General features: G+C 40.2%; 1 long non-coding RNA gene across 1 annotated transcript in view; it reads left to right on the top strand.

Moving 5' to 3' along the window:
• Positions 1-20,701: 20,701 nt before the first annotated feature.
• The window catches only part of LOC102392508, a 56,851-nt gene continuing 54,591 nt past the window's right edge, over positions 20,702-22,961 (top strand). Inside the window, exon 1 of the long non-coding RNA XR_327206.4 lies at positions 20,702-21,023. This is a non-coding gene — a long non-coding RNA (uncharacterized LOC102392508). The remainder of the gene's footprint in view (positions 21,024-22,961) is intronic.

Genomic DNA, 22,961 nt, shown 5'->3' on the forward strand with positions numbered 1-22,961 from the left:
TTAGGAAAATGTCTTTTCCTTTGTTAAATCTGTAAGAATTGGTCAGGTTTTCACTCTTTTAACTGAAAAAAAAAAAAATCTACTCAAGACTGGCTCATATGAATTACATCCTGTGTGGGACTCTGTCCTGTGTCACTGACACACCCCAAGTGAAGGGCAAGAGTGGTCATTGCTTCCCAATGCTCCTAAGGGCATTTTAATTAAAGCACTGATGCTTCATGCCCCACAGGTATAGCGTGACTCAGCAAGGTTAGTCATGCCATTGCAGCTCTGGAGCATCAGAACACATCTAGTCACATGACCCTGGAGCTCAAGGGCATCAAACCAGACTCATTTAGCGGAACTGCTCACTCAAGTCAGTCCTGTTACTGAATGACCATGGGATAGGGCAGATCAAGGGCAGCACAGACCACTGTGGATTCTTGATAGAAAGTTTTTCTATCGTGTTACCTTGAGTCTAACCTAAGTGTGTGCCAATCACTTCTAAAGAGGGGGTGGAGGCAAACCTCCTTAAAGATTCTGATTCGTGTCTTCCATTTGGAGAGAACTTTTGGTCTGTTCATATTTGTGGCTTTTCTTTGTTCCATTAAAGACTGAGGCATCACACACATGAATGAGCTCAAAGTATTTTAAAGGAAAAGAAGCTCCAAATCTCACCTTCAACCAGCTATGCCCCACCTCATCATTTTTTTCATAGTACCCACACGTAATTTAGGTCTCTCTGAGCATCCTGTTTTTCTGAAAGTGTAAGCATTGCATGTATAATTTGCTCGCCATGTCATTCTGAAATCTTTAATGCATATGGTTCAGACATCTTGTTTGCTTTTTGTTTAATTAATGCAATGCCAGCTTGCTGCTGCTGCTGCTAAGTCATGTCAGTCGTGTCTGACTCTGTGCAACCCCACCAGGCTCCTGTTCCTGGGATTCTCCACGCAAGAATACTGGAGTGGGTTGCCATTTCCTTCTCCAATGCGTGAAAGTGAAATGTGAAAGTGAAGTCGCTCAGTCATGTCCAACTCTTTGCGACCCCATGGACTGTATGTAGCCTACCAGGCTCCTCCGTCCATGGGATTTTCCAGGCAAGAGTACTGGAGTGGGTTGGCATTGCCTTCTCTGGCAATGCCAGCTTATTTACTGCAAAAAAAAAATCTACTTCTTTTTCTTCTGGAAGAGGAAAGTTAAATACCATACACATTAAAGGTATTCTGTGCTCCAGTCTAATACAGAGGCTGCTGCTAAAGTATTATACTTTAATACACTGACAGGTAATTCCACAATTCTGTTTACTTATTGGTTTTATTTTTATGTTTTTTTTTTAAATGGTGTTTTGTTTAACTGCTACAAGTTAAAAAGACATCTTCAATGTCAATGATGTAGCTTCTTCACTCAGGAGTTTTAAAACTGGCCAATTCTAGAAATGAAAAAAAAATAGCATATGTGGTTAGTTGCACTTTTTATGGCTCAGCTTTGTGTTTCAGAGATGTTAAGGACTCCAGATAAAACAAACAAGCTTATCTGCAACTGCTCCAGCAATTCTGGTGTATAATTTTGTTTGTTGGTTTTGTGTTAGGGCTTCATAATCGGCATGATATTACTCATGCAGGGTCTAGTTTTGGATGTAGGAAAGGTGCTACTTGGTAATTTTTTTTCTTTTGCTTCTTGGAATTTTTGAATTCTGCTTAAAAATGACAAATGTCTGCTCTCTTGGGCTTTCGGTACCTGTCAGACTCCTCATTTACATTTCTGTCCCCCCTTTTTTTTTTTTCAGTAATCTTGATGGATGTTTTGGAATGTGCTCTGAAAAAATGCACACTAATATGCAGCAGAGACATTTACTTTTTTCCTAGCAGAAGCTCATCCTGTGACATGTTTAGGCATCAGAGGATGGTCGCTATGGTAGATAACATCTGAAACTCTGTATATACCTTGATTTCTGATCCCTTGGAAAATGTGGTTCTTTGAGAAAGGGAGTGGGAACCCACATAGGCTTTTATGGATTCAAATTCCAATATCGGTGCCTTCGAAGTTGTTGTTAGGAAATCATTTGAGTAACAAGTCTAGTCATCACCATATCCTGATAAGCCACCAGGCAGATAAATTACTTCCTGTAAATTATGACATAGAACCTCCACCCACGGAGATTCACTATATTACCCAGCTGTCTTTTAAGTAAATTTTCTGTCTGAAATTACTTACAAGGAATCCAATGTAAAATATACTCACAAGTATTTACCTAAGTACAGAGATAGATACCATTTAAGAATGAGTCAACAGTCTTCTCACCCTTTAAATCTGCCAGTTACCGAAATTTTCTATGGCATCTTGATCCTTAAAGGAGCCCCAGGAAGTAATTTAATCCATTCCCAGACATCTGGACAGACAAGCTAATCTTATCTTATTCTTCAACAAATGTAGCCAAGGTTCCTCCTAGCCCTTACAGTTTTGCTTTATAAGTGGCTTTTTAAAATTTTTTCCTCTGTTGGTTGAATATACCTGTTTCCGAGTATTGAGTCAATGACTGGGCCCCTTAAAAGGAGCAGAAAAGAGAAAGATTTGCCAGGACAAACTTAATATAATTGAATTTTAATTCAGACCACACAATATACAAATAGGCATATTATTATGACATATAACGACAGGCATATTATTATGAAATGATTTAAGTGTGGCCCTAAAAATAGTATTTTTACCTGGCTATTGCTGGCTGTTGCTCCAGCCTGGCTATTGCTCCCTTTACACCTGCTCAGAAATGGAGCTCTTACATCTCCTTTCTGACAGCTATGCATAGATTTCAGTTTAGGAGTAACCTGACATTAGATCCATGTCACAATGACCCAGATGGTGTGCGTGTTTGAGAAATGGAAATATATAATAAATTTGCTCCTTCTCTGGTTCAGTATTATGGCTACAACATGACTGTGTGTGCTTCTTATCTCAAAGGGTTTCTTTTTTGTCTGCTTGAATACATTCATGGCTTTTCAATGTCCAAATGTAATTTAGTATTTTCTGACAATTATACTTTTTTTAAATGTATCGCTTTTGTGTTTGTTATTTTCATTACTTGGTCATTCAGAAACTCTTTTAACCAGATATTCTATTTATTTTGTATATCCAATTTATTCACTCTGATAATATTTGTTTGCTGTTGTCATAAAAAAGCACAGCATTTTTACCCTAAATAGAATATATCTAATCTATTTCTCTCAGGGTTAAAACACTAAACCCAGAGAAAACAAGTGAGCTCTTCAAGGTCAACAGACACTAGAGTAGTTGAAGGAGCTGAGTCTAGCACCTACAGCCTTCTGATTCCTAACCCAGGAATTTTTTGGTGAGTGGGGAGGAATTTTTTTTTATCACTTTTTAATATGTTTTGTCACATGGATTTCAAAAATCCTACAGATAATTTAAATGAATGACTAGTTTCTCCTCTAATTATTCAGATTATATCAATTGTTCTTTAATGATTTAAAATTTTGTGCAAGTGGGGCTTTCTTCTATGTGAAAGCAGGTACATCATTTCCCAACTCTCTCTTCTAGGAGCCACTAAACATGAGCAAATATTTACACTTAGATGGATATGGTGTTGCACCATTTAACTCGCTGGTGATCAGCCTGGACCTGTACTTGGAATAGCTCTATTCATGTTTTATTTTCTTCTTCCAGAGAGTGCCGAGAATACAAAGCAACTCTCACCCATCTCCTTGCTTAAATCTCACTAGAAAGAATTTCAGTAAAAACATTAAAATATACAGTACTGAGGCATTCAAACTGTATCAGCAAGTAGGTAGAACACAACCTTCTAAACCATCGTCCACTGAAAGTATCCTTTTATTTGTGACACTAATTCATTTAAGAAAGACTTCCATCTAAATTAGTACCACATCTAAAAACAAACTAGCACTTAAATCCAGGAACAACTAGGGAGAACAGTCAATTAAATCATCTAGATAATATAAATGGGAAAACACTTCCACAACTCTCTGCCTGATTTTTGCACTAGCCATGATGTCTTGATATTTCTTCCAAAGAGAATGTTTATATTAAAGTTGTCCAAAAGCAGCTATTTTACTTGGGGTTGGGAGTATCACTGACTAGTACATCTGGATTAATTTATATCTGCATTCACTACATAGTAATCATCTTTGAAAACAGAAGAGCTTTGGTGGGTTTGGATCCATGTTTAGGGAGTTCAGGTGCTAGCTGGATAGCCTAGAACTGGTTCCCAAACTTTAGTCATTCGCCAGTCCCCTTTATGATTTTTGCAACTTCCAACAATATAGCCTTTATATATTTCTTATGTCATATTTTCTTTTTCTTGAAGTTGAGTAAATTGAAAACTTAAATATGTCTATTTAAAAGGAAAATTGTATCACTCTTATAAACAGGAAGCTAGATTACTTGCCATAATATACAGTAAGCATGAATGTAAGTAAAATAAAATCCAACATTATTCTATTTTATGGTGTCACTTCAGAAGACTGTGATCTTCCAATCTGTCATCCTTTTTATTAAAAGTTAGAGTTACAAATTTTGCATCAGAGGAGTATTAAATACAAACTTGCATTGAACTGAGATTTTCTTGAGGTTATTGGAAGGATTGAAAGAAACTTAGAAAAAGGCAAATCTGCTTCTGCGACATCCTCTCCCCCAGCATGATCCCACGCTGTGATGCTGGGGGTCTTCGAGCTGTCCTGCCAATGCACAGAGCTCACGTCTGCCTCTGCACCTTCACAATTGCTATTTATGCCCTTCCCAAGAAAGGACTTCCCCCAGAGTCTTACAGAGCTCTGTCTCCCACTGGCTTTTACTCAAGTCTGCTTTATCAGAGAGTTCTTCCCTGCCTGACTACAGGCAGTAAAATACAGGCATACTTCATTTTAGTGTGCTTTGCTTTATTGGGCTTCACAAATATTGCCTTTTTATTTTTCTTACAAATTAAAGGTTTGCAGCAGCCCTGTGTCAGGCACGTCTGTCAGCACCATTTTCCCAACAGCACGTCCTCAGTTCATGTCTCTGCGTCACATTTTGTTCATTCTCGAAATATTCTAAACTTTCCTATTATTATTATATTTGTTACGGTGACCTGTGATCGGTCACTGTTATAATTGTTCAGGGACACCACAAATTGTGCCCATGCAAGATAGTAAACTTAGTGGTTAAAATGACAACAAAGGATTTAGAATATTACTTATTCTATTTACTTTAGAATAAACTTAGTTGATAAAGTAGAGGCAAGTTTTAAGAGGATTGACTCCAATTTTGTGGTAAAATGCTATCAAATAACAGGCTACAGAGAAAGCAGGCTACAGAGAAATCATTCATGAAAGGAAGAGACAATAGATGTGACAAATTTCATTGTTGTCTTATTTTTTTGAGAGTAATTATTTTTATTGAAGTATAGCTGATTTACAATGTTGTATTAATTTCTGCCATATAGTAAAGTGATTCAGTTATCATTTTATTATTTATGTATATTTTATATACGTATGCTGCTGCTAAGTCGCTTCACTCGTGTCCGACTCTGTGCGACCCCATAGATGGCAACCCACCAGGCTCCCCCATCCCTGGGATTCTCCAGGCAAGAACGCTGGAGTGGGTTGCCATTTCCTTCTCCAATGCATGAAAGTGAAAAATGAAAGTGAAGTCGTTCAGTTGTGTCTGACCCTCAGCGACCCCATGGACTGCAGCCTTCCGGGCTCCTCCATCCATGGGATTTTCCAGGCAAGAGTACTGGAGTGCGGTGCCATTGCCTTCTCTGTTATATATGTATACATGTATACATATATAATTCAGTTATTATTTGATTAAGTTTTGTAAAAGAGACATTACATATCCAAAACAAACCCCAGAAGAATCTGCAAAACATATTGACCTCTTAACCTCCAGGTTATAGATGTCCTGGTGATTTTCACTTCTTTTGTTATACTTTAATTTGATGACTGATTTTATCCCCAGTAAAACCAGTCCATGATTACAAAATTTCTGTTTTTGTAATCAGGCAAAACAATAGTGCTAGTTCCGTGTAGAAAAATGAGTGGTGTTTAACACAAGTCCTCAGCTCATTCAAGTTTGGAGTCAGTAAGAATTAGGGCACTGAATCAAGCCTTGTTTAGGTGAATAAATTTAGTGAGAGAAGTTCCAGTCTACAAAGCTGCAGTTTTAATCCTTAACTCCAGCCAGTCATTTCATAAGTGGTTTCCTTTGGTCGTATAAGGTAACTGTGGGTCACATAAGTTCTGTTAGAAAAACAAATCAAGCCTTCTGTCCCACTAATGGTGGATCAGGTAACTTTCTCTCCTAGGAAGAAAGACCATATTCTATAATATCAATAAGCTTATCAAGGCTTCCCTCACCCCCTGATTCTGCTTAGTGTCTTATAGGGCAGGCTAATGCTCCAAACAAAATTTAGATCTGTTACATGGATAATTCCATTTTCCCATTAAGAATTATTTTGCACTTACAAAATTAAAGTGTCACCTTGTGTTTATTTTTAAAACAGGAAAATATTGATGAAGCAAATTTGTCTTTCTCTTTTATTGTATTCTGGAGCAAGGTTTATTTATACTCAGTGAAATGATCACTTTTCTGATAATTTCTCTTTTTCCCAGCAAAGAAAGCTTAATCTTCTTTCTGAAAATGATTCTATTTGGGCAGCAAATCCTACACTGAAAATTGTTCCAGATCTCAAATTACATAACTTGAACAGATGGCAGTCTCATGGTTTTGACATGTTGGGCTACAGTCCTAGTCCGTGCAGAAGAACCAGCTCTGGAGCCTTCCAGTAGACAAGCAGACAGATCCCGTGAGCAAGCAGACCTGTATGACCATGGGATCAGGTTGAGAACTGCAGTCTGGCTCAGCTTCCCATGTTCATGACTCCAAAGCAAATTCCTCAGGATCCTGAAAGACATACCAGTAGTCCTAGAGAAACCAGTGGTAAATTTGGTTGAATCATAAAAATAAACAAAACTTTTTCTGTGAGAGAAAACAGACTCTCAGGGAACGCTATACCAGAAGAGGGATATAGTTTATGGTAAGAGTTGCAATGCCACATGCAGTTAGTTATTGAATGGATATGTTCTAATGGTGTCTTGGGTTTGGAGCACAAAGAGATGAAACAGCTAAAAATGCCTGTCTTCACAGAGCTCGAAATTTAGTGGGGAGAAGGACAACTAATGAATCAATAAACAAATGAACAAATAAACGTTCACATATGAGGGTGATAAGTGCCAAGGAGGAAAAACAAATGCAGAAAAGAGGGATAAGTATGTGAAATTTTAGACAGGATGGCGCAGAAATCCTTTTTAAAAAGGTGACATTTGAGTAAAGACTGAAGAAAATAAAAATTCAGATCATGTGTACTTTGGGAGAAGGGCATTCTAGAGAGAGGATACAGCCAGTGCAAATCCCCAGGGTCAGGGGGATAGATGGACTGTATGAAGAACTACAAAAAATCCAGGGTGGCTGAAGCAGGGGAAGGTTGCACGAGATGAGATCTGGGAGAGAAAGTGAGGTCAGATTATGCAGAGTTTAAAAGAGTATAATTTGGAATTTGTCTTTTATTCTGAGTGAGGTGGAAACCACAAGGAGGGTTTGGAGCAGACAAAGGACATGATTTGAATCATAATTTTTCAGGATCCTTTGTGTAGAAAAATCAACTGTAGGGTAGTAAGTGCAGAAACAAGGGGTGAGGAAGTGAGAGGCATAAGGGAAGCATTTAGGAGAATGAGAGATAAGGAGGTAAGAAATAATGATTTGAACCAAAATGGTACCAGTGGAGGTGATGAAAAGTATACAAATTCTAAGTGTATTTTTAGTGTAAAACTAACAGTTCTGATTCATGAATTAGATATGTAAGAAAAAAGAGAAGCGTCTAGGATCATTCCAAGATTTGGGGGTTGTGCAGCTGGAAGGATGCAATAGAGCTGAGAAGTGTTGTGAACAGGAGAAGAATGTGGGAAGAGGAGCAGATTTGGGGGATATCAGACTTTTGAGATGTTTATTAGATCTCTCTGGTGGCTCAGACAGTAAAGAATCTGCCTGCAATGTGGGAAACCTGGGTTCAATCCTTCAGTTGAGAAGATCCCCTGGAGGAGGGCATGGCAACCCACTTCAATATTCTTGCCTGGAGAATCCCCACAGAGGAGCCTGGTGAACTATAGTCCGTGGGGTCAAAAAGAGTCGGACATGACTGAGCAAATAAGCGCAGCACACATTAGATCTCCAAATGGAGATGTTGAGTAGGCAATGGGATATACAAGTTAGGTGTGCCAAGGAGAGATTTGGGCAAAAGATATAAAAGTCTGGGAATCATAAAGATATACATAGCATTTAAAGCTATGTGACTTGATGAGTTTACCTAGAGAGGGGAGTGAGAGTGAGTGTTCAGTTCAGTTCAGTTCAGTCGCTCAGTCGTGTCTGACTCTTTGCGACCCCATAAATTGCAGCACACCAGGCCTCCCTGTCCATCACCAACTCCCGGAGTTCACTCAGACTCATGTCCATCGAGTCAGTGATGCCATCCAGCCATCTCATCCTCTGTCGTCCCCTTCTCCTCCTGTAGAACCAGGTAAATATAGACAGTAATCATTTGTATGGAATGCTGCTGATTAGTAAGATGAGGCAAGTTGGCAATTGAATTGAGCCATATACAAGTCATCATTAATCTTTATAACATGAGCTATAGACCTGTTGCAGCAGGTCCAAGAGAGAATGGAGACGTTGAAGAAAGACAGTTGTTTCAAAAACATTTGCTTTGGGGACTTCCCTGGTGGTCCAGTGGTGAAAGTGTTAGTCGATCATTTGTGTCCGACTCTTTTGCAACCCCATGGATGGTATCCCTCCAGACTCCTCTGTCCATGGAATTCTCCAGGCAAGAATACTGCAGTGGGTAGCCATTTCCTTCTCCAGGGGATCTTCCCAACCCAGGGATCAAACCCACGTCTCCTGTATTTCCTGCATTGCAGGCAAATTGTTTGCCACCAAGGAAGCCCAGTGGTGAAGACTTTGCCTCCTAATGCAGGGGGTGTGGGTTCAATCCCTGGTTGGGCAGCTAAGGTCCCACATGCCTCGAGGCCAGAAAACCAAAACATGAAACAGAAGCAATATCGTAAATGGTCCATATTAAAAAAGTCCTTTAAAAAATTTGCCTTGTTTTAAAAACGAGAGGAATGAAGTGGTAGCTATATAGGGAGGTGGGAGCAAGAGAGGATTAAAGAAAACTTTCTATTAAAGTATAATGTACATAATAACATGTACACTGCTTACATGTATAGCTCTCTGTCTTTAATACAACCAAACACACAGAGAAGCACCCTGGAAGCCTCATGCCTGGTCCCTCCCAGTCACTCTTCCCACCCTACTCAAGGGCATCATCTGTCCTGACTTCTAAAACCACAGATTCATTTTGCATATTTTGTATTTAACTTAAATGGAGTCAAACTATTCATACTCTTTTGTATTTGGCTGCAGTCTAATCTTCCTTATCGTTGTATAATAACCCATTGCAAGAATATACCAAGATTTATTTATCTATTCTACTGTTGTTGAGCACTTGGGTATTTTCCAGTTTTACAAATAGTGCTGTTATATACATTCTGGAATATATCTTTCACTGAATATGTACATACACATTTTACTGGTTATATTTCAATGAGTGGATTGCTGAGGCATAAAGTATACATATGGAGAAGGACACAGCAACCCACTCCAGTGTTCTTGCATGGAGAATCTATGGATAGAGGAACCTTGCAGGCTAGAGTTCATAGGGTCACACAGAGTAGGATATGACTGAAGTGACTTAGCATGAATGCATACGCTTTAATTTTCCAAAATGGTTGTACTAACTGCCTCTCTCTCCAGCACTGTAAGAGAGACTTTATCAGTCATAGCAGTGATTTTATATCCATCTGTCACTCATTGGTCTTATATCTCAATTTGTTGAGAATGAAAGTTGTAAATAGGAGTGGAATTTATTGAGCCCCCTTAAAACCTTAAGGATAAGACTCTACTGCCCACAGTGTTTGGAGAAGGCAATGGCACCCCACTCCAGTACTCTTGCCTGGAAAATCCCATGGATGGAGGAGCCTGGTAGGCTGCAGTCCATGGGGTCGCGAAGAGTCGGACACAGCTGAGCGACTTCACTTTCACTTTTCACTTTCATGCATTGGAGAAGGAAATGGCAACCCACTTCAGTGTTCTTGCCTGGAGAATCCCAGGGACGGGGGAGCCGGGTGGGCTGCCGTCTATGGGGTTGCACAGAGTCGGACACGACTGAAGCGACTTAGCAGCAGCAGCAGCAGCCCACAGTTTTATGAGCACTGACCACCAGTATGGAACCTGGCACCGTGCCTGACACAGGATATATATGCAGCGTGTGTTAGTTGTTGCTCTTATTTTGCCTTGCCATCCTTCTCTCAGACCTACTTCCAAGCAAGGGTAAGGTAAGGCAGTGATAACTGCACATGCTTTCTTTTCAACTCACACTTACTCATCTGATCTTGTTTTACAGGGCTGGGAAAGGGGAAAACTCAGGTTTCTTCACTGATCATATTGTAGGGCAAAGAACAATACAGAAGCTCAAACACTCCTTTCCATAGCTCCTGTTGCAAGCGTCCATCAGATCAGGCATCTCACCAGGTTGTTGGAAGGGCTGAAAAACAGTTACACCCTGGCTGTGATAGGTTTCATTGTAAAATAAGTCAATTAATAAGCCATCTCCAAGAAAAGGATACTCCAGTTAGGCACTGAACTTCTAATAGTAGCAATTCTGAGGATGGCTAGTTACACAACTAAATACAGGACCTTGCCCTTGGCAACTATCCGAAAATGAATATTGTTTATTTAAGCCAATAAATTAAATATACTTCTGCATTTAAAAATCCCTTTCCAACATCTATATTCATCTGTAGGAAGTAGTTGTGACTACTATCTTTACATCCAAGGAGATCAATTGATTGTTTTTACTGAGTTGTGTCTGATTACACCTTTTATCCTCACACTGAAGTATTATTTATGGTGTGAGAAGCAGTATCTTTCAGATATCACAAAGACAGTACAAATAGTACAGAGAGTTCCCATATACTCCATACTCAGTTTCTCCTATTATTAACTTATTTAGTATGCTACATTTGTTATAATTAATGAATGGATCAATATTGCTATATTAACTAAAGTTATGAATTTACTCAGATTTCCTTGGCATTTACCTAATGTCCTTTTTCTATTCTAGGATCTCATCCAGGACACCACATTATATCTACTTGTATCTTAGTCTTCTGGTTGTGAGAATTTTTCCAGAGTTAATTTGTTTTTAAGGAGTACTGGCCAAGTATTTGGTCGAATGTGACTTAATTTAGATTCATCTGATGTTTTTCTGATGATTAGACCACGTGATTGATTTTTGAGGAAGACCACAACAAAGATCACTTGCATCATATCATAGCAAGGTCTATTCTATCAACACGACCTATTGCAGCTGGTCAACGCCATCTCAATCACCTGGTTTGTTTGATTAGTTTAGGTTTCTCCAGGGTTAAGCTCCTTCCATACTGTACTCTTTTTAAAAATTTATTTATGCTTTTAATTGAAGGATTCTATACAGAATTGTGTTGGTTTCTGCCAAACATCAGCATGAATCAGCCATAGGCATGTATATGTCCCCTCACACTGTACTCTTTGTAAGGAAGTCATGATGCATCGTCAACACTAAAGAGGTTCCACCTCCTTGTGGGTGTGGTATCTACATAAACTATTTGGAATTCTTCTGCATGAGAGATTTGTCTCTTTGCCCCATTTATTTATTTAATTATTTATATTAGTATGGACTCATAGACGTTTATTGTTATACATTGGATTATATTAGTCTAACACTACATATTTATTTTTTTGCTCAAATTTGCAGATTTGGCCACTGGGAACTCTTACAGTTGGCTCTTGTATGACTTCAACATCCCCTTGTCAGTGTGTGTGTATATGTGTGTGTGTGAGTGTTTGTGTGTTTTAATACTTCCTAACTTTCTGGAACTACAAGTTGCTCCAGGACAATTTTGCGTCTTTCCTGACCTAGTTCTAGAACCATATTGTAGGGCCATATTTCTCTGAGGAGCCCTGGTTCCTTTTCTTGCAACGTGGTATTCGAAACCAAGATCTGGGCACTAGGAGTGCTCCTTGCTACTGGGATGTCATTACTTCTGGGCTCTCTCAGGTGAGAGAACAAGGAAATATACTTGTGTATACTAATCCCTGTATATACGTGCATGGGTGCATGTTAAGTCGCTTCAGTTGTGTCCGACTCTTTGTGACCCTATGGACTGTAGCCCTCCAGGCTCCTCTGTCCACAGCCTCCTCTGTCCAGTGGGTAGCCATTCCTTTCTTCTGGGGATCTTTCCGACCCAGTGTTCGAACCCAGGTCTCTCACATTGCAGGCAGATTCTTTACTGTCTGAACCACCAGGGAAGCCCTCAACTTCCTAAACTAATTTTTAAGTTTGCATACATTAAGGTTCAGCCTTTGTGCTGTGAAGATTTTTGGGTTTTGACACATGCATAATGTCATGCCTTTATAATTACAGTATCATAGAGATTAGTTTCATCACCTCAAGAAATTGCCTGTGCTTAATCTACTTAACTCTTCCTCCCTTCTTCCTTAGAAATCACTGATGTTTTTACTCTCTCTATAGTTTTGCCTTTTCTAGAATGTCAGAAAACTGGAATCATATAGCCAGCCTTTTCAGACTGGCTCCTTTCACTTAGCACTATACATTTAAAATCCATCCCATGCTTTTTGTAACTTGATAGCTCATTTCGTGTTAACTCTGAATGATATCCATTGCATGGAGGTACCACAGTTTGTTTACTCATTCACCCACTGAAGGGCATATTTATTGCTTTCAGTTTTTGGTGATGATAAATAAAGTCACTGTGAATATTCTTATGCAAGTTTTTCTTTGAACATAAATTCTCAAATTGGTTGAGTGAATACATAGGAGTGCAACTGCTGAATGATATAGTAAGACTATGTTTAGCTTAACTGCCTCATTTAACTAACATGTGCTACTCCTTAAAATCAAGTGGTACATATGTGTTCAGTTGCTCAGTCATGTCCAACTCTTTGTGACCCCATGGACTGTAGCCCATCAGCCTCCTCTGTCCATGGAATTTTCCAGGCAGGAATACTGGAGTGGGTTGCCATTTCCTGCTCCAAAATCAAATGGTGATTACCCCTAAAAGCATCCATCATCGTCACCATCAGCTGTGTATTCCTTCCACACCCATTCCAATTTTTGGCACATGAACATAGTGAACTTTCATGTCAGAATAATCATTCTTTATATCTTTGAAAGTCCTTTTATGGGGACTTCTCTAGTAGTGGAGTGGGTAAGACTTTCAGGTCCCAATACAGGGGGCCTGGGTTTGATCCCTGGTCAGGAAACTAGATCCCACATGCATGTAGCAGCTAAAAGGTCCCCTATGCCATAACAAAGACCCCACATGCCACAGCTAAGATCCAGCACAGCCAGGATAAGTAAATAAATAGTTTTCTAAAAAGTTTTTTTACATCCATGATCACAATATCAGTACAGTAGCCAACTTGTTCAAGGGAGAATTCTGGCTCTGCCTCTAACCTCTGCCTTGACTCTGGGCAAATATCTAATTCCTTTCTCCTGTAATAGGGGATACCAGTAGTGCCTACCTAAGCCTACCTCAACGTGTCGTGAGAATTTAATGAGGCTCAAGAGTGGAGAAGGAAATGGCAACCCACTCCAGTATTCTTGCCTAGAGCATCCTGTGGATGGAGGAGCCTGGTGGGCTGCTGTCTATGAGGTCACACAGAGTTGGACACGACTGAAGCAACTTAGCACACATGCATGCATTGGAGAAGGAAATGGCAACCCACTCCAATGTTCTTGCCTGGAGAATCCCAGGGACGGAGGAGCCTGGTGGGCTGCCGTCTATGGAGTTGCATAGAGTCAGACACGACTGAAGCAACTTAGCAGCAGCAGCAAGAGTGGTGTCCTTCTTTGGCCAAATTATACTGCTGTTTGAAGGCTCAGCCAAGATTAGCTACAAATATGTTGATTCCTAATCCCATGCTTCCTCCACTAGAGATGAGTTAACACCCAACTTCATTTTCCTGCTCCCTAGCCAATATGAGGACCTCATCAACACCAAGTCATTGATCTAAACCAGTCAATTAAGGAAACCATCTTACCATGTATGTATGCATGGTAAGCAAGGGATCGGATTTTAGTTAAACGGTGTGGTCCAATAGCCATCAGCAGAAATAGTCTTTTTTCATCTTTAAATGGAAGACAAGAACATTTTAAGGTATAGGCTCTCAGACCAATGAATGGACTAAGCATTAAAGTAGTTCAATGATTCATGATTAAACTACATGAACATGAATTTAGTATATTAAAACTCTATGAATAAATTTAAAATGTCTAAAGAAACCTGTTGGTGGACATAAAGTGAATCTATTCAGAAACAAGTTTGGGCAGTTCACATCTGATACATAGTGTTTTCAGAGTAAGGTTTAATTATTTTTAGAGGTTTTAGAGCTCTGTACCCCAGCCAGAGAATGCTTATCTGCTTTATGCTAGTTTTTACCTGCAGAGTTTTTGTCTCTGTGACATCATTTATTTGTTCCTGCATTTTAAAATGCATTGCATAATGATGGGAACTGAACTAAGAAGGTTAATCATACCCTGGCAATCCTTGAGCAATGCTGGAAGCTACTAAGAAAACTTGAAGAAGAATGGTATTTCAAGATACACTCAGATCTATTCTGAGTTGAATATGGCCAGGTTGACTTTCTATGATTATTTGTTTGCTTATGTGAACAAATGAAGCTGCAAAATTCCTCTAGGACTGACAGAGATTAATATTGGTAAAATAAACAAACAGAAAAAAATACACAAGTGCTTTCACACACACACACACCTTTGCTGCAATCTTCTTGGCTTGGACGAGATAGATGTATGTGTGGGACGTGACTGGAACTATCAAAGAGCATCACTGAATTTCCAAATCACCTGCAATGATTGAGATCAGTTGAACATGCTTGAATTAACCAACTGGTCAATGTCGCAGTCTAGTTTGGAAACCATTTGTAGGTAAAATTACATTCTACACACAACAGAAAATTTTAAATATGCAGATATTTTTATAAAGACACGGTTAGACTAAATGTTAATTATATCCTAGTATCATTAGAAAGGAAGAATAATGATCAATTCATTTAGTGCTCAGTTCGTAATGTGAAGGATAGCTTTCTATTGGGTGGGCCAAATCTTTGTCCCTGGAATATTGGTGTCAGAACTTAGAAGTGTTAACTGACCTGTGTACTTCTATAGAGAAAATCAGGAAGTGTTGAAATTTTTGTTCCTTACTTCACTTGTTTTATTCATTCTACAGATATTCAACACTTACTATGTACCTGGCATTGGGCTTGGCACTGGGGAACAGACAATCCAACAGCCTTTGGGGAATGGAAACAGTTCTAGAGCCAAGTGCTCTGACTGACTACATGTCTTAATTCAAAGTGGAAGACCCAGGCAAACTAAAACAACCAACAAGTTTTGACCAGTTTTACCTGTGCACACCTAATATACCCACACCAACCTTTCACTAAATCTTTATTGGTACCTTTGCCTTCTTTCTAACCATTGTCTATTGGCTGTAACTCCAATGGATTAGCTATAATTGACAAACCTAAAGGCTTATAAATGCAAACAACCTCCATTTATTTACTTCAACTATTCTTGAAGTACAATAAGAGGCAAATAAACATCATTTCACACCAAAAAATGAGGTACAAGATTTCAGACTTTCACTTAAAAACATCAAAATAGACCCAGAAATGACCACAACAGAGGTATGTGGACATTCCTTAGAATCTCTTGCTACTGTCCATTTGCTGGTATTGTTTTCCTATAGCTTATTCTTCATTTTGGATCACAGATGACTATTTGGTAAGTGTGTTTAATTCTCCTGCAATTAGATTTGCATAACATATTATTCCATGTTAATGAAAAAGTTTTTGAACTGCAGCCAAATTGCTGTAGGACAAGCAGATTTTGTTTTCGTATAATTTCATTAGTAAAATATGAGGATACCAATATTGAAATGTCACAAAAATGGAGTTTTAAGTCAAACATCTGTTCCCTTAAAGGAGAATATCCTTTCTGAAGCTTGGAGCTTCATTAGTGAACAATTAGAAATAAACTTGCAATAAAATAAAAAGAATTCAACTAAAGGGAATTTTCTTTCATTGCAACTGTTCCAGTAGTTTGGCTGAATTCTTTTTGTTTTATTTAAAGTTTATTGCATTATCATAAAAATAGAAAAAAAACATGTAAAACTGTAGAACAGAAAAAAAAATCACTTTGGCTTCACTCTGTGTTTGACTCTGATGTGCTTCCCTGAACACAAGATATAACCTGAGCCCCCAAGAAGCTGGTTCCTCTCCCTGGCTTGACACAGCACCTGCTTCTCACAGATGACTGAAAAGATACCCTGCCCCTCCAGGTTGCTGGGCTTCACTTCTGTTCATTGCAACAACCATTTTACAGGGTGTAATTATATATTTTGCAAGAGATGGAAGGTTCTAGTGTTGAATCTTGAGTGTACTTCAAATTCTATGTGTGCTCAATGCTATGGAACTAATGTTTGAGTTGCCCCAACATTCCAATGTTGAACTCCTAACCTCCAATATGATGGTATTTTTAGGTGGGGCTTTGGGGAGGTAATTAAGGCGTGAGGTTAGCGCCCTTGTGAGTGGATTAGTGTCATTATAAGAACAGATGTGAGAAGAATGATCTCTGTCTCTGCCACATGAGGACAGGGAAAGAAGGTGGCCATCCATAGATCAGGAAGTGGGATCTCACCAGAACCCAACCATGTGGGCATGCTGATGACAAATGTCACAGGATTCAAAACTAACAGAACTACTTTTCTGTTAAGTCACTCAGTCTATTTTGTGATAGTAGCCCCAGCAGACTAAGACATCCTTGTACCCAAAAGAGAAACCACCTAATCATGGCCCATGGTGGTACAGACAATAGGGAACATCGTGTCTAGTGCTGCAAAAGAGCAAGTGAAAGAAAATAAACTCTTATTTATATATAGTAGTAAAAAGCACATATCCAGTATGAAGGGTATGGTATCTGCTCCTCTTAGTTCTGGGGATTGCTATCTTTAATAACTTTAGAGAGACAAGGATAAACTGGACTGTGAGTACGTGACTATCGTGTCCTACTGACTACACAACCCTGGTGCAGAGAACTCGGTGGACACTCACAAATAGTCAAGAATGTGAAAGGAGAACAAGGAGAAGGTAGTAGAGTTCTAGAACTGGCCATGTGGTCAAAGAAGACGAAAACATTCAGCCAAGGAGAAAGAGTCTCAAGGGACACAAAAATTCTCTTCAAAGTATTTGACAGAAATCTTCATGTAGAAGAAGCCTTAGGCTCAATGTGGGGAACAAAAGAAGTGACTGCACATGGAAGAATTTACAAGTATAGTTGCTTGAAATTGAAGAGTAGCCACTGTAATAACCCTTGATTAGTCTTGCCCATGCCAATTCTTAGTCCCCACATCTTCCAGTCACTGGAATTGTTCATTCATTCATCTGTTCCTTCAAAAATATGTATTGAGCATCTTCTATATGCCAGACACTCAGTTAGATCCTGGGGAAACAACAGAGAGCCCAACAATCATGGCCTCTTCCTGCATTCAGTTTACAAGCTCATGAAAGAAACAGTCAACAATGAAATCAGACTGTGCAAAGAAACTTGCTTGAACAGAAGCTACAGGATTGTTTGTTAAAGAAAACAAAAAGGAAAATTCTGAAGGGCTGAACAAATGATCTTACTAGCCCTTACAAGCCCAGAGATGGCTGGGATTCTACATTTTCTGTCTGTATTCCTGTCTTTTTGGGAGGCCCTATCCGGGAGTCAGTATGTTCACCTTCATCCTCCTCCCCTCCACTTTCAAGTCACCACTGAGTGTTGACCATTCTAGTCCATGTCTCTAGTCCAGCAGTTTGCAGAGGACAGAGGGCAGCATTCCTGGAGATTCTAAGACAGCTTGTCTGTTGATCATAGGTTGAGAAATAGGATTCTTCTGTGAAGTGGGTGGAATGATAGTTTCCCCAAAGATATGTTTATGTCCAAATTCTTAGAACATATGAGTGATGTCTTATTTGGAAAAAAAAAAAAAAAGAATATTTGCAGACATAACTGAGTTAAGGATCTTGAGATGAGTCAACCTGCATTCCCCAGGTGGGGCCTAAATGCGGTGACAAGTTTCTTTACAAGAGACAGAAGAGGAAAAGACAAACAGAGAGAGGAGAAGGTGATATGAAGACAGAGGCAGAGATTGAAGTAATATGGCCACAGGCCAAACCAAGGACTACCAACAGCCACAGGAAGCTAGAAGAGGCAAAGGATTCTCCCAGAGAGCCTCCGGAGGGAGTGCAGCCACATTCACACCTTGGTTTTGGACTTCTGGCCTGCAGAACTCTGAGAAAGTAAGTTTCTATCTGTGGTATTCAGCTTTAGGAATCTAATACATTGTGCCTCTCACCATTCAAAACAGCCCAGTATCCACAGTGCTGTCATGGGGATCTTGCTAAATGGAAATGTGACCATCTCACACTTCTGCTTTAAATTATCCTTTGCTGTTTCTGTGTAGCCTGGTAGCAGTACTTCCTTTCCTTACCAGGACTCTAGGAAAGACCGTGTTAGCTTAAGTGACTAGTGCCCCTGGGGGCACACAGGTGATAATCAACTCACAGCATGATGAGATTAGTGCCACATTCCCTCCCACTTAAGAGTTCAGTTTTAGAAGAGAACTGAGATGAAACTTTTATAGGGAGAGACACTCTGATTTAATTATTAAATGTAATTAAATTCTTCAGTCGTGTCTGACTCTTCGTGACCCTTTGGACTGTAGCCCACCAGGCTCCTCTGTCCATGGGGTTCTCCAGGCAAGAATACTGGAGTGGGTTGCCATGCTTTCCTCCAGGGGATCCTCCCGACCCACAAATCGAACCTGTGTCTCTTATGTCTCCTGCACTGGTGGTGGGTTCTTTACCACTACTGCCATCTCGGAAGCCCAATAAAAACGGAAGAGAAATCATTTGCAAATGTCATTTTAGATTACTTAGCATGCACCCCTGCTGATCATCCTTTGCTAACTGCCTGGTGTCTGCCTTCCTCCCCTCTCCCCTGAGTGGGTGAGGTTCAGCAGAGCCAACTTCTTGCTAGTTCTGAAGACACAGTTTGCTTTTTCAGGCCTCTTATCCTTTGCACATACACTTCCTTTTGCTTGGAATGCCCTTCCATACTTTAGATCAGATCAGATCAGTCGCTCAGTCGTGTCCAACTCTTTGTGACCACATGAATCGCAGCACACCAGGCCTCCCTGTCTATCACCAACTCCCGGAGTTCACTCAGACTCACGTCCATCGAGTCAGTGATGCCATCCAGCCATCTCATCCTCTGTCCTCCCCTTCTCCTCCTGCCCCCAATCCTTCCCAACATCAGAGTCTTTTCCAAGGAGTCAACTCTTCGCATGAGGTGGCCAAAGTACTGGAGTTTCAGCTTTAGCATCATTCCTTCCAAAGAAATCCCAGGGCTGATCTCCTTCAGAATGGACTGGTTGGATCTCCTTGCAGTCCAAGGGACTCTCAAGAGTCTTCTCCAACACCACAGTTCAAAAGCATCAATTCTTCGGTGCTCAGCCTTCTTCACAGTCCAACTCTCACATCCATACATGACCACAGGAAAAACCATAGCCTTGACTAGACGAACCTTTGTTGGCAAAGTAATGTCTCTGCTTTTGAATATGCTATCTGGGTTGGTCATAACTTTCCTTCCAAGGAGGCTTCCATACTTACCTACCTCCTAACTCCTATTCATCTTTTAAAGATAGATTCATACATTTACTCCAGGAAGCCTGTTTGCCTGTGTAAGGTTTGATCATGCCTTCTCTTATACAATGACCTCACTTTTTATAAAATAAGTTTACTTACTATATTACACTATAACCCTATGTTTATGAGACCATTTCCTTGAAGGTCAGGTCATTTAAAACTCATCTTAGTATTCTGAGTGTCTAATAACACACAGAAGAAACTCAATACCAGTCTATCAAATTATATTGATTTAGAATGTACACTCTGGAATCAGTGATCACGCTGAGGCTTGTGATACTGCGTGATGAAAATAGCACAAATATCAATATTTAATAGAATTTTTCAAGATTTTCAGGGAGCAGCTGTGAGAGGCTGCTAGTGAAGATAGTGAAGAAAATACAGTTATTCCTTAGGCAGTCACATTGGATTTCGGAATTCAAGAACTGAAAACATGATCTACTTTAGGAAGACTGGGTGATAAAATTGAAAGAGATAGTTTTATACTCCACGAGAAGAAACATTAAGGAGTTTTGAGAATGAGACAGCATTTTCTCTTCATGTTTCACATGCAGCTTTGTCCTGGACCCTGGTTCTTGTAAATTGTCATCTGCTGAGTCCTTCTACGTAGCTTTTTCCATACCAATAGAAGAGTCCCATTTTCCCCGGAGATCCAGAAAGGCATTGTGGCTCAGGTTTCCTTTGGGAATGGATGTTTGGAATAAAAATAACACAACAATACCATTTCCACACTTTCTCTAAATGGCTTTAAAGGACATCTCTTGATAAAAGCAGTTTCTCTCCCTGTCCTGAAGCCGGGATTCTGCCTGAGCTATTTTCGGCCTTGTTTTCAGTTGCCAATGGCCAGTAGCAGGATTTCACACTCAGCTGCCACTTCTCATTCTGCCCACGGCTCCCTTTTTCAGGCAGGCTTCTCCTTCCAGGCAGACATATACACACCAGAGGCAGACTGCAGATGGGTGAGGCGCGGCCCCTGGCCTTTCTGGGCTGGAAGGATGCTCTCGGAGGTCTGGCGTACATGCGTTTTGACTAGGCGGGACTTGCACCCCACCTTCCAGACAGACGGTGCTTTCTCACCCAGAACTGTGAGTATGGGAGGTTTAACTACTTCTCAGGAAATTGCATTCAGAAATTTATTCAGATCAACATAGACATCAATGAAGCAGACATCTCTACCCCGGGACAGTGAGCTTTATGGACAACACTGATAGATTTCCTTGCTCTCTGGCTTCAGGTGGAGCTTGGCCAATGGGGAACACCAGTAGAGTGTTGGAAGCAGAGAAGTGAGGTCAGGATACTTTTTCCCGAGTCCCTTTCTGAGAGGTTGCCTCGGGCTAGCTGTGCTAGCCCTCAAGGTGCACACCTTGAAACACTCAAGGTGTTTCTCTGCTTTGGACTCTCTCCTTTTGAGTTCCAGTAATCATTCCTTTGGGCTTTCCTGGTGGCTCAGCCAGTAAACAATCTGCCTGCAATGCAGGAGACCCTGGTTCAATTCCTGGGTCAGGAAGATCCCCTGGAGAAAGGGATGGCAACCCACTCCAGTATTCTTGCCTGGAGAATCCCCATAAACAGAGGAGCCTAGTGGGCTACAGTCCATGGAGTTGCAAAGAGTTGGACACAACCGAGAGACTGAGCACAGCACCACCATTCCCGTCCTTTGTGCTTTCAGATACAGTGTGGTAAATGCTGTGCAATTACCAACCTTGGGTTTCTGTACTGTCCCGTGTGGCTCTACTGATACCCCACACCTTGGTAAGTTTCCAAGTTGAGCGTTCCATCTGTTTGCTGTTGGGAGTCACTGATACACTCACCTAGACTGGAGTTATACTAGAAGGTCTGTTGAACAGGGATTTTTGTGGTCTCGAGGGACTATTTGGTTTCAAAGAATAGAAACTCAGACGTTGAATGAAAAGAGGGCTGATTGAAATGGTACAGGGAAACTGAAAAACAAAGGTCATATGATAAGGTCAAGTCATTCCCTTTGAGAACTACAAAGACTCTATTTCTTGACTATTGTAGTTTCTTGTCTCTATCATCTGTTCCATTTTCTCTATAGAGCATCCTCCATTTTCTCTTGATTCTTCCTTCACACCCCATCCCAAAACTTTATCTTGTGCATGATATTGTTTTGCCAAGATCCTGACTTCATTTTGCATCTCTGACCTGGCAATTGCCCTTAGTAATTACGTAGAGATTATTGGATCATAAAGAAAATTAATAAATAAACTAACAAGATTGTAGTTATCGATGAGGAGATGAAGCAAATGCAAATCCTTTTGGAGGAGGTAGAGTGTAAAATGAATGCTTGCAAAAGATGGAAGTTGGGTTGGTTGAGACATGAACCTCCCTAATTTTGTAGAATCAATAATGGTGACATATGTCTATGTACCTGTATTTCTCAGAAATGAGAGTCAGGTCTTCCAGGAAGTTGAAGAGAACATTGTTATTCTCAGGTATGATACTTTAGGGACAAAATGGAATAGGTTCAGTTCAGAGTTACTCAGTTGTGTCTGACTCTTTGTGACCTCATGGACTGCAGCATGCCAGGCCTGTCCATTACCAACTGCTGGAATTCACTCACACTCATGTCCAATGAGTCAGTGATGCCATCCAACCATTTCATCCACTGTTGTTACCTTCTCCTCCTGCCTTCAATCTTTACCAACATCAGGATCTTTTCAAATGACTCAGTTCTTTGCATCAGGTAGCCAAAGTATTGGAGTTTCAGCTTCAGCATCAGTCCTTCCAATGAATATTCAGGACTGATTTCCTTTAGGATGGACTGGTTAGATCTCCTTGCAGTCCAAGGGACTCTCAAGAGTCTTCTCCAATACCCCAGTTCAAAAGCATCAATTCTTCGGCGCTCAGCTTTCTTTATAGTCCAACTCTTACATCCATACTTGACCACTGGAAAAAACCATAGCTTTGATTATATGGACCTTTGCTGGCAAAGTAATGTCTCTGCTTTTCAATATGCTGTCTAGCTTGGCCATAACTTTTCTTCCAAGGAGCAAGCAGCTTTT

The sequence above is a fragment of the Bubalus bubalis genome, chromosome 11, assembly GCF_019923935.1.
Source record: "Bubalus bubalis isolate 160015118507 breed Murrah chromosome 11, NDDB_SH_1, whole genome shotgun sequence".
Lineage (NCBI taxonomy): Eukaryota > Metazoa > Chordata > Mammalia > Artiodactyla > Bovidae > Bubalus > Bubalus bubalis.